This window comes from Phyllobates terribilis, unplaced genomic scaffold (assembly GCF_046119375.1).
Source record: "Phyllobates terribilis strain yellow unplaced genomic scaffold, ASM4611937v1 Scaffold_3__8_contigs__length_932513732, whole genome shotgun sequence".
NCBI lineage: Eukaryota > Metazoa > Chordata > Amphibia > Anura > Dendrobatidae > Phyllobates > Phyllobates terribilis.
In genome coordinates, this window is record NW_027362763.1 from 645,487,209 (window position 1) to 645,507,412 (window position 20,204).

Consider the following 20,204-nt stretch of genomic DNA (forward strand, 5'->3'; position numbering starts at 1 on the left):
CTACTATGGGCATACAGGTGATAGAAATGTAACTCTATACCTACCTGTATGGCCATAGTAGAGGTCTGATGGGAATCTGTCCTCCCCTGGGAGATATCTGACCTCTACTATGGACATACAGGTGATAGAAATATAACTCTATACCTACCTGTATGGCCATAGTAGAGGTCTGATGGGAATCTGTCCCCCCTGGGAGATATCTGACCTCTACTATGGACATACAGGTGATAGAAATGTAACTCTATACCTACCTGTATGGCCATAGTAGAGGTCTGATGGGAATCTGTCCCCCCTGGGAGATATCTGACCTCTACTATGTGCATACAGGTGATAGAAATGTAACTCTATACCTACCTGTATGGCCATCCATAGTAGAGGTCTGATGCGAGTCTGTCCCCCCTGGAGATATCTGACCTCTACTATGGACATACAGGTGATAGAAATGTAACTCTATACCTACCTGTATGGCCATAGTAGAGGTCTGATGGGAATCTGTCCCTCCTGGGAGATATCTGACCTCTACTATGGACATACAGGTGATAGAAATGTAACTCTATACCTACCTGTATGGCCCATAGTAGAGGTCTGATAGGAATCTGTCCCCCCTGGGAGATATCTGACCTCTACTATGGGCATACAGGTGATAGAAATGTAACTCTATACCTACCTGTATGGCCCATAGTAGAGGTCTGATAGGAATCTGTCCCCCCTGGGAGATATCTGACCTCTACTATGGACATAGTGGTGATAGAAATGTAACTCTATACCTACCTGTATGGCCCATAGTAGAGGTCTGATGGGAATCTGTCCCTCCTGGGAGATAGCTGACCTCTACTATGGGCATACAGGTGATAGAAATGTAACTCTATACCTACCTGTATGCCCATAGTAGAGGTCAGATATCTCCCAGGGGGGGCAGATTCCCATCAGACCTCTACTATGGCCATACAGGTAGGTATAGAGTTACATTTCTATCACCTGTATGTCCATAGTAGAGGTCAGAAATCTCCCAGGGAGGACAGACTCCCATCAGACCTCTACTATGGCCATACAGGTAGGTATAGAGTTACATTTCTATCACCTGTATGTCCATAGTAGAGGTCAGATATCTCCCAGGGAGGACAGACTCCCATCAGACCTCTACTATGGCCATACAGGTAGGTATAGAGTTACATTTCTATCACCTGTATGCCCATAGTAGAGGTCAGATATCTCCCAGGGGGGACAGACTCCCATCAGACCTCTACTATGGCCATACAGGTAGGTATAGAGTTACATTTCTATCACCTGTATGCCCATAGTAGAGGTCAGATATCTCCCAGGGGGGACAGACTCCCATCAGACCTCTACTATGGCCATACAGGTAGGTATAGAGTTAAATTTCTATCACCTGTATGCCCATAGTAGAGGTCAGATATCTCCCAGGAGGGACAGACTCCCATCAGACCTCTACTATGGCCATACAGGTAGGTATAGAGTTACATTTCTATCACCTGTATGCCCATAGTAGAGGTCAGATATCTCCCAGGGGGGACAGATTCCCATCAGACCTTTACTATGGCCATACAGGTAGGTATAGAGTTACATTTCTATCACCTGTATGCCCATAGTAGAGGTCAGATATCTCCCAGGGGGGACAGACTCCCATCAGACCTCTACTATGGCCATACAGGTAGGTATAGAGTTAAATTTCTATCACCTGTATGCCCATAGTAGAGGTCAGATATCTCCCAGGGGGGACAGATTCCCATCAGACCTCTACTATGGCCATACAGGTAGGTATAGAGTTACATTTCTATCACCTGTATGTCCATAGTAGAGGTCAGATATCTCCCAGGGGGGACAGATTCCCATCAGACCTCTACTATGGCCATACAGGTAGGTATAGAGATACATTTCTATCACCTGTATGCCCATAGTAGAGGTCAGATATCTCCCAGGGGGGACAGACTCCCATCAGACCTCTACTATGGCCATACAGGTAGGTATAGAGTTACATTTCTATCACCTGTATGCCCATAGTAGAGGTCAGATATCTCCCAGGGGGGACAGACTCCCATCAGACCTCTACTATGGCCATACAGGTAGGTATAGAGTTACATTTCTATCACCTGTATGCCCATAGTAGAGGTCAGATATCTCCCAGGGGGGACAGATTCCCATCAGACCTCTACTATGGCCATACAGGTAGGTATAGAGTTAAATTTCTATCACCTGTATGGCCCATAGTAGAGGTCAGATATCTCCCAGGGGGGACAGACTCCCATCATCCCTCTACTATGGCCATACAGGTAGGTATAGAGTTACATTTCTATCACCTGTATGCCCATAGTAGAGGTCAGATATCTCCCAGGGGGGACAGATTCCCATCAGACCTCTACTATGGCCATACAGGAAGGTATAGAGTTACATTTCTATCACCTGTATGCCCATAGTAGAGGTCAGATATCTCCCAGGGGGGACAGATTCCCATCAGACCTCTACTATGGCCATACAGGTAGGTATAGAGTTACATTTCTATCACCTGTATGGCCCATAGTAGAGGTCAGATATCTCCCAGGGGGGACAGACTCCCATCAGACCTCTACTATGGCCATACAGGTAGGTATAGAGTTACATTTCTATCACCTGTATGCCCATAGTAGAGGTCAGATATCTCCCAGGGGGGACAGATTCCCATCAGACCTCTACTATGGCCATACAGGTAGGTATAGAGTTACATTTCTATCACCTGTATGCCCATAGTAGAGGTCAGATATCTCCCAGGGGGGACAGATTCCCATCAGACCTCTACTATGGCCATACAGGTAGGTATAGAGTTACATTTCTATCACCTGTATGTCCATAGTAGAGGTCAGATATCTCCCAGGGGGGACAGACTCCCATCAGACCTCTACTATGGCCATACAGGTAGGTATAGAGTTAAATTTCTATCACCTGTATGGCCATAGTAGAGGTCAGATATCTCCCAGGGGGGGACAGATTCCCATCAGACCTCTACTATGGCCATACAGGTAGGTATAGAGTTACATTTCTATCACCTGTATGCCCATAGTAGAGGTCAGATATCTCCCGGGGGGGACAGATTCCCATCAGACCTCTACTATGGCCATACAGGAAGGTATAGAGTTACATTTCTATCACCTGTATGCCCATAGTAGAGGTCAGATATCTCCCAGGGGGGACAGACTCCCATCAGAACTCTACTATGGCCATACAGGTAGGTATAGAGTTACATTTCTATCACCTGTATGCCCATAGTAGAGGTCAGATATCTCCCAGGAGGACAGATTCCCATCAGACCTCTACTATGGTCATACAGGTAGGTATATAGTTACATTTCTATCACCTGTATGCCCATAGTAGAGGTCAGATATCTCCCAGGGGGGACAGATTCCCATCAGACCTCTACTATGGCCATACAGGTAGGTATAGAGTTACATTTCTATCACCTGTATGCCCATAGTAGAGGTCAGATATCTCCCAGGGGGGACAGACTCCCATCAGACCTCTACTATGGCCATACAGGTAGGTATAGAGTTAAATTTCTATCACCTGTATGCCCATAGTAGAGGTCAGATATCTCCCAGGAGGGACAGACTCCCATCAGACCTCTACTATGGCCATACAGGTGGGTATAGAGTTACATTTCTATCACCTGTATGCCCATAGTAGAGGTCAGATATCTCCCAGGGGGGACAGATTCCCATCAGACCTCTACTATGGCCATACAGGTAGGTATAGAGTTACATTTCTATCACCTGTATGCCCATAGTAGAGGTCAGATATCTCCCAGGGGGGACAGATTCCCATCAGACCTCTACTATGGCCATACAGGTAGGTATAGAGTTACATTTCTATCACCTGTATGTCCATAGTAGAGGTCAGATATCTCCCAGGGGGGACAGATTCCCATCAGACCTCTACTATGGCCATACAGGTAGGTATAGAGTTACATTTCTATCACCTGTATGCCCATAGTAGAGGTCAGATATCTCCCAGGGGGGACAGACTCCCATCAGACCTCTACTATGGGCATACAGGTAGGTATAGAGTTACATTTCTATCACCTGTATGCCCATAGTAGAGGTCAGATATCTCCCAGGGGGGACAGACTCCCATCAGACCTCTACTATGGCCATACAGGTAGGTATAGAGTTACATTTCTATCACCTGTATGTCCATAGTAGAGGTCAGATATCTCCCAGGGGGGACAGACTCCCATCAGACCTCTACTATGGCCATACAGGTAGGTATAGAGTTACATTTCTATCACCTGTATGCCCATAGTAGAGGTCAGATATCTCCCAAGAGGACAGATTCCCATCAGACCTCTACTATGGCCATACAGGTAGGTATAGAGTTACATTTCTATCACCTGTATGCCCATAGTAGAGGTCAGATATCTCCCAGGGGGGACAGACTCCCATCAGAACTCTACTATGGCCATACAGGTAGGTATAGAGTTACATTTCTATCACCTGTATGCCCATAGTAGAGGTCAGATATCTCCCAGGAGGACAGATTCCCATCAGACCTCTACTATGGTCATACAGGTAGGTATAGAGTTACATTTCTATCACCTGTATGCCCATAGTAGAGGTCAGATATCTCCCAGGGGGGACAGACTCCCATCAGAACTCTACGATGGGCCATACAGGTAGGTATAGAGTTACATTTCTATCACCTGTATGCCCATAGTAGAGGTCAGATATCTCCAGGGGGGACAGACTCCCATCAGACCTCTACTATGGGCATACAGGTAGGTATAGAGTTACATTTCTATCACCTGTATGCTCATAGTAGAGGTCAGATATCAGATTCCCATCAGACCTCTACTATGGCCATACAGGTAGGTATAGAGTTACATTTCTATCACCTGTATGCCCATAGTAGAGGTCAGATATCTCCCAGGGGGGACAGACTCCCATCAGACCTCTACTATGGCCATACAGGTAGGTATAGAGTTACATTTCTATCACCTGTATGCCCATAGTAGAGGTCAGATATCTCCCAGGAGGACAGATTCCCATCAGACCTCTACTATGGCCATACAGGTAGGTATAGAGTTACATTTCTATCACCTGTATGCCCATAGTAGAGGTCAGATATCTCCCAGGGGGGACAGACTCCCATCAGACCTCTACTATGGCCATACAGGTAGGTATAGAGTTACTTTTCTATCACCTGTATGCACATAGTAGAAGTCAGATATCTCCCAGGGAGGACAGATTCCCATCAGACCTCTACTATGGCCATACAGGTAGGTATAGAGTTACATTTCTATCACCTGTATGCCCATAGTAGAGGTCAGATATCTCCCAGGGGGGATAGACTCCCATCAGACCTCTACTATGGGCCATACAGGTAGGTATAGAGTTACATTTCTATCACCTGTATGCCCATAGTAGAGGTCAGATATCTCCCAGGAGGGACAGATTCCCATCAGACCTCTACTATGGCCATACAGGTAGGTATAGAGTTACATTTATATCACCTGTATGCTCATAGTAGAGGTCAGATATCTCCCAGGGGGGACAGACTCCCATCAGACCTCTACTATGGGCCATACAGGTAGGTATAGAGTTACATTTCTATCACCTGTATGCCCATAGTAGAGGTCAGATATCTCCCAGGAGGGACAGATTCCCATCAGACCTCTACTATGGCCATACAGGTAGGTATAGAGTTACATTTCTATCACCTGTATGTCCATAGTAGAGGTCAGATATCTCCCAGGGGGGACAGACTCCCATCAGACCTCTACTATGGCCATACAGGTGGTTATAGAGTTACATTTCTATCACCTGTATGTCCATAGTAGAGGTCAGATATCTCCCAGGGGGGACAGACTCCCATCAGACCTCTACTATGGCCATACAGGTAGGTATAGAGTTACATTTCTATCACCTGTATGTCCATAGTAGAGGTCAGATATCTCCCAGGAGGGACAGACTCCCATCAGACCTCTACTATGGCCATACAGGTGGTTATAGAGTTACATTTCTATCACCTGTATGCACATAGTAGAGGTCTGATATCTCCCAGGGGGGACAGATTCCCTTTAACATGCATTAACAAAAAGGGTACAATCCTGTTTAAGTAGTAGGAGGTTTAATGATTCTTATGTGCCAGCAGGGGCACCACATAGAGTACAGACCAAAAGTTTGGACACACCTCATTTAAAGATTTTTCTGTATTTTCATGACTTTGAAAATTGTACATTCACACTGAAGGCATCAAAACTATGAATTACCACATGTGGAATTATATACTTAACAAAAAAGTGTGAAACAACTGAAAATATGTCTTATATTCTAGGGTCTTCACAGTAGCCACCTTTTGCTTTGATGACTGCTTTGCACACTCTTGGCATTCTCTTGATGAGCTTCAAGAAGTAGTCACCGGAAATGGTTTTCCAACAATCTTGAAGGAGTTCCCAGAGATGATTAGCACTTGTTGGCCCTTTTGCCTTCACTCTGCGGTCCAGCTCACCCCAAACCATCTCGATTGGGTTCAGGTCTGGTGACTGTGGAGGCCAGGTCATCTGGCGTAGCCCCCCATCACTCTCCCTCTTGGTTAAATAGTCCTTACACAGCCTGGAGGTGTTTGGGGTCATCGTCCTGTTAAAAAATAAATGATGGTCCAACTAAACGCAAACCGGATGGAATAGCATGCCGCTGCAAGATGCTGTGGTAGCCATGCTGGTTCAGTATGCCTTCAATTTTGAATAAATCCCCAACAGTGTCACCAGCAAAGCCCCCCCACACCATCACACCTCCTCCTCCATGCTTCACGGTGGGAACCAGGCATGTAGAGTCCATCCGTTCACCTTTTCTGCATCACACAAAGACACGGTGGTTGGAACCAAAGATCTCAAATTTGGACTCATCAGACCAAAGCACAGATTTCCACTGGTCTAATGTCCATTCCTTGTGTTCTTTAGCCCAAACAAGTCTCTTCTGCTTGTTGCTTGTCCTTAGCAGTGGTTTCCTAGCAGCTATTTTACCATGAAGGCCTGCTGCACAAAGTCTCCTCTTAACAGTTGTTGTAGAGATGTGTCTGCTGCTAGAACTCTGTGTGGCATTGACCTGGTCTCTAATCTGAGCTGCTGTTAACCTGCGATTTCTGAGGCTGGTGACTCGGATAAACTTATCCTCAGAAGCTGAGGTGACTCTTGGTCTTCCTTTCCTGGGGCGGTCCTCATGTGAGCCTGTTTCTTTGTAGCTCTTGATGGTTTTTGCAACTGCACTTGGGGACACTTTCAAAGTTTTCCCAATTTTTCGGACTGACTGACCTTCATTTCTTAAAGTAATGATGGCCACTCGTTTTTCTTTACTTAGCTGCTTTTTTCTTGCCATAATACAAATTCTAACAGTCTATTCAGTAGGACTATCAGCTGTGTATCCACCAGACTTCTGCACAGCACAACTGATGGTCCCAACCACATTTATAAGGCAAGAAATCCCACTTATTAAACCTGACAGGGCACACCTGTGAAGTGAAAACCATTTCCGGTGACTACCTCTTGAAGCTCATCAAGAGAATGCCAAGAGTGTGCAAAGCAGTCATCAAAGCAAAAGGTGGCTACTGTGAAGAACCTAGAATATAAGACATATTTTCAGTTGTTTCACACTTTTTTGTTAAGTATATAATTCCACACGTGGTAATTCATAGTTTTGATGCCTTCAGTGTGAATGTACAATTTTCATAGTCAAGAAAATACAGAAAAATCTTTAAATGAGAAGGTGTGTCCAAACTTTTGGTCTGTACTGTATGTGCTGGCATTAGCATACATACATCTCATTGGCTAAAGGTAACTCTGTCTGCACCCAGATTTTGGATTTTAGGAATCTCTCTACCTTCTAGTTTTGTTTCTTCCTTATCTCCAAGTCTCTTTAAACAGAGAGATTCCTAAAACCTTCTTATCTGATCACAGGCTTCTCTTTGTGAGCAAACTACATGGACAAAACACACATACTGGCTCAAACTCCATTCTGGTAAGCAGAAGAAACATGTACCAAACTCAAGATGGAGTCAGGATAGATAAAGTACAACTCCTGCTCTCACAGTAACTTCTTCTGCTTGTTCATCAAATGTCACATCTGTATTATTGATCTTTTTAGTCTAAGAAACTGACTGTAAAGTATACTTCTTTTCGTATGCTGTCCTAATGAAGCAACATATTCGTTGCTGTTACTTTCCTTAATGTTTTGGTGTTAGTCTTACCATCAACAATATTCATTTTCACATCCAAGAATTCTAGTGAGTCTTTGCCGAACGCGGATGTAAACCGCATATTGAAAACATTGTTCATATCTAAAATGTTCAACAAATTGCTGATATTGTTGTTCGTTACCATCCCATATAATAAAGAGATCATCTACGAAACGATGGTACGCTTTTATGTGTTTTTTTTTTTAAATATTATTGGTACTGAAATATGATGATTTTCAAAAGCAGCAAGGAATAAATGAGCTAATGTACATGGTACGGGAGCACCGATTGCTGTACCGGTTATTTGGGATAAAAAAAACAATTATTAATCAAATTTGAATACGTTGTGTGTTAGGATAAAAAATCGACAGCCTCTGGCGCAAAATTTATTATCTTATTTTCCAGATCAAAATATTGCAAAAAGTTTTTTATTACTTCAATGCTAGTTTTTTTGGGGGGAATTTGTATATAAAGACTTTCTATATCAATTGACGTCAACTTCCATCCCTCTTGCCAATCAATTTCACCAAGGATTGATAAAAAAAAATCACTTGTGTCTTTAATATAAGCCAGAATTTTATCTAAAAAGGGTTTTATTAATAAATCTGTATACTTTGAAAGTGGCTCAGTAATCGATCCTATCCCGGACACAATAGGGCGGCCGGGTGGGATTTTGAAGGACTTACGGATTATTGGGAAGTGGTATCAATGCGGTTTTATGGCGTTACTAAAAGAGGCAGGAAAAAAGGCCTCCGGTAAAACACACAAAGATCTAATTAGAAAACGCAGGAATATAAGGGTTAATCGAGATGGAACGGACATGAAATCAAAGAGATTTCTCCTTAATTTTAAGTATAATGCAAATACAGCCGTCATCCAAAATGGCGTCAGAAAAAATTGGCATTTGATCGCTAGTGATCATGATTTACAAGAAATAGCCGGGAACTATCCGATTGTCTCCTACAGAAGGGGCAGAACATTGGGGGATAAATTATCACATAATAGATTTACATCAAACAATAAAAACACACGACTCGATAACCATAACTTGTCTGGGAATTACAAATGCGGTAGTTGTTCCTACCAGGGGCGGACCCTGACTGCTTGGGGCCCCTGTGCAAGAAAGGTGTCTTGGCCCCCCATCTTCTATGGCGACAAAGCTACAGGTGTATATATAGCCACACACATATATACCTCTTATATAGCCTCCTTTATTATGTATATTGCCGTCGCTTATTACACAGTGCCCTCTCTTGTTATGTACAGCACCGTCCCTTACATATCGGATTATCTATAGCGCCCTGTTATTTATTACATAGCGTCCTCTCTTGTTAGACATGTAATGCAATGACAGCTGATGGAGCATGGGAAAGCTTCTTTTCAGATGGAAGAGCTGATGGACTGGTCTTCTGGTTCCCGATTGCTCCATCAGCCGTCATTATATATCTAACAAGAGAGTACTATGTAATAAAAGAGGGCGCTGTGACCGACAAAAATAACAAGAATACGCTATGTAAGGGACAGCACTGTACATAACAGCAGAGGAAGCTATATAATAAGAGAAGGCACCATATATAACTAGAGAGGAAGCTATATAATAAGAGACGGCATCATATATAACTAGAGAGGAAGCTATATAATAAGAGACGGCATCATATATAACTAGAGAGGAACCTATATAATAAGAAACGGCATCATATATAACTAGAGAGGATGGTACGTAATAAAGGAGGGTGTTATACATAATAAAAGATGAAACTATATAACTAAGGTTTGCGCTATACATAATAAGTGAGTACACTACAGACTAAGGGACTGTGCTATACATAATAAGTGAGTACACTATACACTAAGGGACTGTGCTATACATAATAAGTGAGTACACTATATACTAAGGGACTGTGCTTTACATTATAAGTGAGTACACTATATACTAAGGGGTAATGCTATAAATACTAAGTGAGTACACTATTTACTAAGTGGTTGTGCTATACATAATAAGTGAGTACACTATATACTAAGACACCGTGATGTACATAATAAGTGAGCACACTATATACTAAGACACCGTGCTGTACATAATAAGTGAGCACACTATATACTAAGACACCGTGCTGTACGTAATAAGTGAGTACACTATATACTAAGACACCGTGCTGTACATAATAAGTGAGCACACTATATACTAAGACACCGTGCTGTACATAATAAGTGAGCACACTACATACTAAGACACCATGCTGTACATAATAAGTGAGCACACTACATACTAAGGGACTGTGCTATACATAATAAGTGAGTACGCTATATACTAAGACACCATGCTGTACATAATAAGTGAGCACACTACATACTAAGACACCGTGCTGTACATAATAAGTGAGCACACTATATACTAGGACACCGTGCTGTACATAATAAGTGAGTACACTATATACTAAGAGACTATGCTATACATAATAAGTGAGTACACTATATACTAAGACACCGTGCTGTACATAATAAGTGAGCACACTACATACTAAGACACCATGCTGTACATAATACGTGAGTACGCTATATACTAAGGGACTGTGCTATATATAATAAGTGAGTACACTATATACTAAGGGACTGTGCTATATATAATAAGTGAGTACACTATATACACTGTGTGCAGAATTATTAGGCAAATGAGTATTTTGCTCACATGATACTTTTTCTACATGTCGTCCTACTCCAAGCTGCATAGGCTGAGAGCCAACTACCAATGAAGTAAATCTGGTGATGTGCATCTCTGTAATGAGGAGGGGTGTTGACTAATGACATCAACACCCTATATAAGGTGGGCTTAATTATTAGGCAACTTCCTTTCCATTGGCAAAATGGGTCAGAAGAGAGATTTGACGGCTCTGAAAAGTCCAATATTGTGAGCTGTCTTGCAGAGGGAGGCAGCAGTCTTGAAATTTCCAAACTTTTGAAGCGTGATCACCGAACAATCAAGCGTTTCATGGCAAATAGCCAACAGGGTCGCAAGAAGCGTGCTGGCCAAAAAAGGCGCGAAATAACTGCCCATGAATTGAGGAAAATCAAGCTTGAAGCTGCCAAGATGCCATTCACCACCAGTTTTTCCATATTTCAGAGCTGCAACGTTACTGGAGTATCAAAAAACACAAGGTGTGCGATACTCAGGGACATGGCCAAGGTAAGGAAGGCTGAAAAAACACCACTTATGAGCAAGAAACATAAGATAAAAAGTCAAGAATGGGCCAAGAAATATCTTAAGACTGATTTCTCAAATGTTTTATGGACTGATGAAATGAGAGTGACTCTTGGATGGGCCAGATGGATGGGCCAGAGGCTGGATCAATAAAGGGCAGAGAGCTCCACTCCGACTCAGACGCCAGCAAGGTGGAGGTGGGGTACTGGTATGGGCTGGTGTCATCAAAGATGAACTTGTGGGACCTTTTCGGGTTGAGGATGGAGTGAAGCTCAACTCCCAGACCTACTGCCAGTTTCTGGAAGACAACTTCTTCAAGCAGTGGTACAGGAAGAAGTCGGTATCATTCAAGAAAAACATGATTTTCATGCAGGACAATGCTCCATCACATGCATCCTACTACTCCACAGCGTGGCTGGCCAGTAAAGGTCTAAAAGAAGAAAAAATAATGACATGGCCCCCTTGTTCACCTGATCTCAACCCCATAGAGAACCTGTGGTCCATCATAAAATGTGAGATCTACAGGGAGGGAAAACAGTACACCTCTGGGAGCAGTGTCTGGGAGGCTGTGGTGAGATCTACAGGAAGGGAAAACAGTACACCTCTGGGAGCAGTGTCTGGGAGGCTGTGGTGAGATCTACAGGGAGGGAAAACAGTACACCTCTCGGAACAGTGTCTGGGAGGCTGTGGTGGCTGCTGCACGCAATGTTGATCGAAAACAGATCACGCAACTGACAGAATCTATGGATGGAGGCTGCTGAGTGTCATCATAAAGAAAGGGGGCTATATTCATCACTCATGTTTTTTGTTTTTGCATGTCAGAAATGTTTATTTCTAAATTTTGTGCACTGATATTGGTTTACCTGGTGAAAATAAACAAGTGAGATGGGATTATATTTGGTTTTTATTAAGTTGCCTAATAATTTGGCACAGTAATAGTTACCTGCACAAACAGATATCCTCCTAAGATACCAAATCTAAAAAACCCCACTCCAACTTCCAAAAATATTAAGCTTGGATATTTATGAGTCTTTTGGGTTGATTGAGAACATAGCTGTTGATCAATAATAAAAATAATCCTCTAAAATACAACTTGCCTAATAATTCTGCACACAGTGTACTAAGGGACTGTGCTATACATAATAAGTGAGCACACTACATACTAAGACACCATGCTGTACATAATAAGTGAGCACACTACATACTAAGGGACTGTGCTATACATAATAAGTGAGCACACTACATACTAAGACACCATGCTGTACATAATAAGTGAGCAACTATATACTAAGACACCATGCTGTAAGTAATAAGTGAGTCCACTACATACTAAGACACCGTGCTGTACATAATAAGTGAGCACACTACATACTAAGACACCGTGCTGTACATAATAAGTGAGCACACTATATACTAAGACACCGTGCTGTACATAATAAGTGAGTACACTATATACTAAGACACCGTGCTGTACATAATAAGTGAGCACACTATATACTAAGACACCGTGCTGTACATAATAAATGAGCACACTACATATTAAGACACCATGCTGTACATAATAAGTGAGTACGCTATATACTAAGGGACTGTGCTATATATAATAAGTGAGTACACTATATACTAAGGGACTGTGCTATACATAATAAGTGAGTACACTATATACTAAGGGACTGTGCTATACATAATAAGTGATTACACTATTTACTAAGGGACTGTGCTATACATAATAAGTGAGTGCACTATATACTAAGGGACTGTGCTATACATAATAAGTGAGTACACTATATACTAATAGACTGCTATGCATAATAAGTGAGTACACTATATACTAAGGGACTATGCTATACATAATAAGTGAGTACACTATATACTAATAGACTGTGCTATGCATAATAAGTGAGTACACTATATACTAAGGGACTGTGCTATATATAATAAGTGAGTACACTATTTACTAAGGGACTGTGCTATACATAATAAGTGAGTGCACTATATACTAAGGGACTGTGCTATACATAATAAGTGAGTACACTATATACTAAGGGACTGTGCTATACATAATAAGTGAGTACACTATATACTAATAGACTGTGCTATGCATAATAAGTGAGTACACTACAGTATATACTAAGGGACTATGCTATACATAATAAGTGAGTACACTATTTACTAAGGGACTGTGCTATGCATAATAAGTGAGTACACTATATACTAAGGGACTGTGCTATGCATAATAAGTGAGTACACTATATACTAAGGGACTATGCTATACATAATAAGTGAGTACACTATATACTAAGGGAGTGTGCTATACATAATACTGTCGGGGTAAAAGAGAATATATATATTTGTAACTTTTATACTTTTGTAACTTTTATACGCTTTTTTGCTAATGTACTAACCACCATTTTGTGTCATATAACAATAAGCTTTCCTTGCTACGTAATACTCAAATCGAAACTTAAACTAAGACATTTCCAGCGTTGCCAAGACTTATTTCAGAGAAACGAAACAAGATTATAAGCTGACGGCTGCAATATCTGCCCAGAGACTGAGATAAGGAGATGTGGACCAATCAGGAGTGGCCAGACATTGGACTTTCATGGTTTACCCCGCCCCGGACAACCCCTTTCCCCTCCCATTATGTAGTGTATTTAGATTTGTGCATGTAAAAAATAAATTCAGAACAATGCTGAGGACGTTGACTGTAGTAGTCTTCTGAGCATGCTCTGAGCTTGAACCAGCTTGTTGTCTGACTCATTCTTTGAATGGTTGACCCATGCTCATAGTTTGAATTTGGAGTGACTGGAGGACGAGTGGAATGTCATCACGACCCCCACAAATGGCGCTCAACGTGCGGCGTGGCTAGCGGTACGCCGCCCTCCCGGACCCATATTGCTGATTTCCCTGGTGGTGACCGCGGTGGCTGAATTTGAGGCCTGATCAACCTCCATCGAACACGGTAAGTTGAGATGTATTTTATATGTCTCACTTGCCTGTGTGTCAGCCGCAGCGGTTCCTGTTGGGTTGTCAGGTTGGATCTGGGTGGGTGACCGGTCGAGTGGTGAGACCTTGGGCGTCCCGCACCACGTCCTGAACCAGCAAGTGTTAAAACGAGTGACGTCGCATGCCTGCGCGTGCTCGTGTGCACACCACCTCCTCCTCCCCCGGTCACTGTACTTTTCTTAGATAGCTGCCTCCCGTAACTGATAGTCAAGGTTACAAAGCATTCCTGAATTGTAGTGTAAGGGAGAAAGAATCTGTGACGAATTGAGGTGTGCTCTTCGTCTAACACAGAGACTGCTGTAAAGTCAAGGTTAGGAAACAGTGTATTGAGGTGTCTCTACACTGTCGGGTGGTACCGTGGTAGGAAAGCAGATAGATTGAGGTGTCTCTCTATCTAAACAGTGTATCGAGGTGTCTCTACACTGTCGGGTGGTACCGTGGTAGGAAAGCAGATAGATTGAGGTGTCTCTCTATCTAAACAGTGTATCGAGGTGTCTCTACACTGTCGGGTGGTACCGTGGTAGGAAAGGAGATAGATTGAGGTGTCTCTCTATCTCATCAGTGTATCGAGGTGTCTCTACACTGACGGGTGGTGACCTGTAGTCAGGGTGCCGTGGTGAGTCGCACTGTAAAGTCGCCATTCAAGGCTAGGAAAGGAGTTAGATTGAGGTGTCTCTCTATCTCATCAGTGTATTGAGGTGTCTCTACACTGAGGAATGGCGACCTGTGGACTGCACCAGTGATCTGAGTCGCGACAGATCATTGCATTCTATAAGAAAATGTTGAGTATATTCAAATTTGAAAGATCTCGTAAGTTGTGGAATGCTGCTGTGGGAGTTAAGCCAATTAGTGGAGTTACGGGAAGGCAAGAAGGCAAGAAGAATGTTAGGAATTTGTAGAATATGATAAGCTTATCCAGTACAGGCAGGCTTTAGTCTTCAGTTTAGAAAGAATGTGTTACACAGAAGTTGGGAAAGTTGGGTGAGGATTTCTGCAAGCACATCTTAGAGTAGATGGTGCAGGGGGGAACAGAGAATGCCGAGCCTTTGCTCGGATACATGAAAGCTGCAGAATGTGATTTGTTATGTGACCCTAAATTGGCCGTAACCCCGTTGATGCCTGTCACTACACCGAGCCCTCAGCCACCACCCTATAATGGCGCCGACGCTAAATCATCGGAAGGATGGATGTGTCGTATGTGCTGACAGCAGAACCCGAAGTTCTGCTGTGTCTGTGGGGGGGGGGGCCGCCCATGGCACGATGCCCAGCCTGCCCCCAAGAACAATCCCACCCCCACTCCCCCCTCCTCCCTCCAACGGCCATCTTACTACACCTTTTCCTGCTTCCAAGAACTATCCCATTTCCATTCCAACTCCTCCCTCCCACAGCCATCTTGCTACACCTCTTACTTGTTGTGGGAGGCCCGGAAAGCCCCAATCCGGCCTATATCCACTACTAGATCCGTCCGGTGCATATTACCAGCCACCAGCACAGGTGGAAAAGCCCGCAGTCCCAGAGTACCCATCTGAAACTAATGTGACACCCTCTGCTCCAGTCCACGATGCTGAGACGCTTCCCCTGTTTCCTATGGGAGTCACCCACAACCCTGGGGATATCCTCCTCAACTCCCCAGAATTTCAGGCCAGACTGCTCTCCCTCCGCCAACATACTGTTACTCAAGACGATACGGAGCCAGATGAGGGATGGGCTCAAGATACTCCAGCCCCCCCCCTCCTTTACCCCATACGTCTCCTATGGCATCCTCCACCCCATATCCATTACCCGTACTCCGGCCCTTGCTCCAAGCAACTGCTGAAAGAGCACCACCCCTCAGCCCCTCAGAAGTCTGGGACCCCTGCCGCTCCCGTAATCTAGTAGACCCATCAGGACGCCCTGTCACTCTGTCAATAGGCTATGGTGATATCCTTACACATCGGGTGGGGGCCATAGTCAACCCTGCAAACACCTGTATGAGCCATGTTGGAGGATTGGCTCGCAAAATTTCCCTTGCTGCTGGTTCTACTCTGGCTGCAGAATGCCAGGCTCACTTAGCCGAAAACGGAAAGCTTTCAAAAGGCCATGGTTTCCACAAAAGCAGGACCCCTTAGTACGTATGAATCCGGCCTAGAATACATGAAACAGTTAAAAGCCTGGGCTCAGAATCGCTTGTCAGATCAAGCTGGGTCTGTACAAGATGTTCAACAAGACCCTGATGAATCTGTGGAAAGATCTGCTGCAAGACTCAGCATGCATTTTAAGGATCTCGGATACAGTCCTCACGTCAAGATGCAGGCCGCCCTGTTGGTTCAGGCCCTAGTAGATGGCCTACAAGACGCCCTCAGAGATGAAGTCTTGAGAGTACGGCCCGAGATTCGTTCTTCTTCTTTCAACGACGCGGTGGATATCGTTAAAGCTTTCCAAAAATCAATGCTAAAAATGGAAAAGGATATTAAGCCAAAGAAGAAAGCCGCACCTGCCATGCTATATCAAGCTCAAGAAAGCTACCCACCCCCTGGCAACCAACATGGAATCAAGTGGGTAATGGTTAAAGGCACAGGTGATGATACTCCTCCCACATATAGAAAACAAGACAGAAGAGATGACAAGGGATCATCTAGAAACAGAAGACAATCTCGTGATTCTGAAGGATGAATGTTATGTTGGGAGTGTGGTAGCCTTGACCACATCCTCAGAGACTGTCACTTTACAGGTGGACCATCAACCACTGGAGTTCCTGGTGGACACTGGGGCGGCCACATCTGTCATTTCTTCTGCACAGCTCCCTCCTTCTATATCCCTATCACCGGATACCCTCACCTGTGTTGGGGTGGAAGGCCAACATATTTCCTCTCCACTCACAGTCCCTGTGTCTGCAGGACCGTTCACCGGAGTGCTCACAAGATTCTTGGTCTCTGAAACTTGCCCTGTCAATCTGTTGGGAGCCGATCTCTTAGAGCGGATGAAGGCAACAATTACCTTCGGAAACCATGGTATGGAGCTTCTTTTGCGGGACCCTCATTCTGAACAAGGGACTGAAGACCGCTGTGTTCTTAAAGCCTTCCCTCTCATGATGATGACCATACAACCTCACTCTCTGTGGTCCAGTGGGCCAGAGGACGTCGGCCTCCTGCAGGTTCCCCCGGTCCGAGTACACCTAAAGCCTGGACATAGGTACCCACGGTTGCCACAATATTCCCTCAAGGCTGCACAAGAACAAAGCTTGGGTACCCAAATCGCTTCCCTCCTGGAATCAGGAGTCCTTGTCAGATGTGTATCTCCATGCAATACACCCCTCTTTTCTGTAAAAAAAAAAAAAAAAAAAAGAAAACCGTTCCGGGAGAGTCTCCAAGATACCAGTTGGTTCAGGATCTCAGAGCCGTCAATGCAGCTACCATTTTAGAAACTCCAGTGGTACCTAATCCAAACACCCTCTTGTCTCAGCTGCCTCCAACGGCCACCTTGTTTACGGTGTTAGATCTGGCCAACGCCTTCTTCAGTATACCCTTACATGAAGATTCGTGGTTTCTTTCTGCCTTCACCTTTCAAGGAGCACAGCTTATATGGACCAGGACTCCGCAAAGAGCCCAGAACTCTCCTAACCAATTCACTTATTCTATGAAGTCTATTCTGGAGCCATGGGTTCAAGAGAACCCTCAGGTCACCCTTCTACAGTATGTGGATGATCTTTTACTCTGTAGCACTGAAGAAAATTTGCCAGAGATGTCAGCATCCCTTCTCTGGTTTCTTCACTCAGCTAACTGTAAAGTCTCGAAAGGCGAAGTCCAATGGTGTCTGCCCAAGGTCATTTTCCTCGGACATTGTATATCACAAGGTGCTAGACATCTGACTGAAGAAAGAAAACAAGCCATCATGGATATCACCTTCCCAACCACCTACTCCGCTATGCAGACTTTCCTTGGCCTCATCACTTACTGCAGGCAATGGATCCCTGATGCCTCAAAGCTCATGCAACCTCTGTACGACTGTCTCAAGGATGAAGGCTCAGTTTGGCTTCATGCTGAAGATCCACGTGTTTCTCATCAACACAGACTATGTTTTGACCGCCTTAAACAGGCTGTTGTTTTTGCCCCGGCCTTGGGCTTACCAGACTATACTCAGCCATTTCACTTTTTTGTCTCGAAATCGGAAGGTCATGCCTCTGGAGTTCTAGCACAACGCTATGATCATAAGTATCGGCCTTTGGGCTACTACTCAGCCCGCCTGGACCCTGTCGCCCGAACTGCCTCCACGTGCCTTAAGGCGGTCCACGCTGCTCACATCCTCTTTGACAAGTCAGCTGACCAGATGTCTGACTATCAATCCTGCCACTTTGCCTCCACCTTCTAGGGGGGAAGGTGAGGAGGGTGAAGGTCCATTGGTGGAACCTCATGATTGTATAAAAATTTTGCAGGAAGAGACTTCTGCTCCAGAGAATATGGTGGCACATCCGCTCGCAGACCCTCAAGGGAAGTTCCACACGGGATATGCTGTCACAACGGACCTAACAGTCCTCAAGGCTGAAGCTCTACCACCATACATGTCTGCACAAGAGGCTGAACTTGTGGCTCTCACAGAGGCCTGCCACCTGGCAGCAGGAACAAAGGCGAATATGTATATACCGATTCCAGGTATGGACATGGAATTTGCAATGATTCTGGACTCTTGTGGAAGTCTAGAGGATTCATCACAGCTGCAGGTACACCAGTGAAACATGTCTCATGGATTAAGGCCCTAATGAAGGCCCTGGAACTACCCATTTAGGTTGCTGTTATGAAGGTCAAGGCTCATGGAAGACTAGAATCCAGAGAAGCCAGGGGCAATCACCTAGCTGACCAAGCAGCCAAGACTGCAGCAGTGGAGAATGTGTCATCAAAGTGGCAGGAAAAGGAAGAAGAGATGGGAGAGACTCTGCAAACCGTAGCTGTGGCGCTCACTAGAGCAAGAGCCAAGGAACAGCCGGCGGAAGACCATACAAGTCCAGCGGAGACACGAGTGGAATCCAGGGGGGTCAGGATGCCTAAAGAAAAATTGTGTGAGGAACAAAGGAAGACCCCCCACTGAAGAAGTCAAGCAATGGAAAGCGGCAGGAGCCGTGCTGGCAGGTCGCAAAGATTCAAAGGTCAACTCGACTCTTTACCAAGTGGATGGGAAGCCTTGCTTGCCTAGACGCATGTACTCAGCTGTGGCAGCATGGGCTCACGGGCCTACACACAGAGGAAAGAATCAAGCCTTGGCATGTATCAAGAAACTGTACTTTGCACCCGGAATCTCTTCCACTGTGACTGCGTACTCAAAATCCTGCTCTGTCTGCGCTACCTGCAACCCAACGTGTATGGCACGGGTCCCTCTTCAACATCTGGCTAAACCAGACTACCCTTGGCAGAGAATACAAGTCGACCATATCCAAATGTCTAAAGCAAGAAAATAGGAGTACGTTTTGGTAGCCGTGGATATGTTCTCAGCCTGGCCCGAGGCCTACCCGGTTGTCAACATGACTGCTAAAGTCACAGCCAAGAAACTGATCACCGAAATTGCCTGCAGATTTGGAGTTCCCCAAGTCATAGAATCGGATCAAGGACCAGCTTTCACAGCAAATATCTACGAAGAACTCTGGAACATGTTGGGAACAGATTTGGGCCTCCACACTCCATACCATCCTGCCAGTTCAGGCAAAGTGGAAAGGATGAATTCCACACTCAAGACCCAGCTCTTGAAAATGACCCAAGATCATCCCCTCCCCTGGCCCGACCCACTCCCCATAGTATTGCATCACATCACA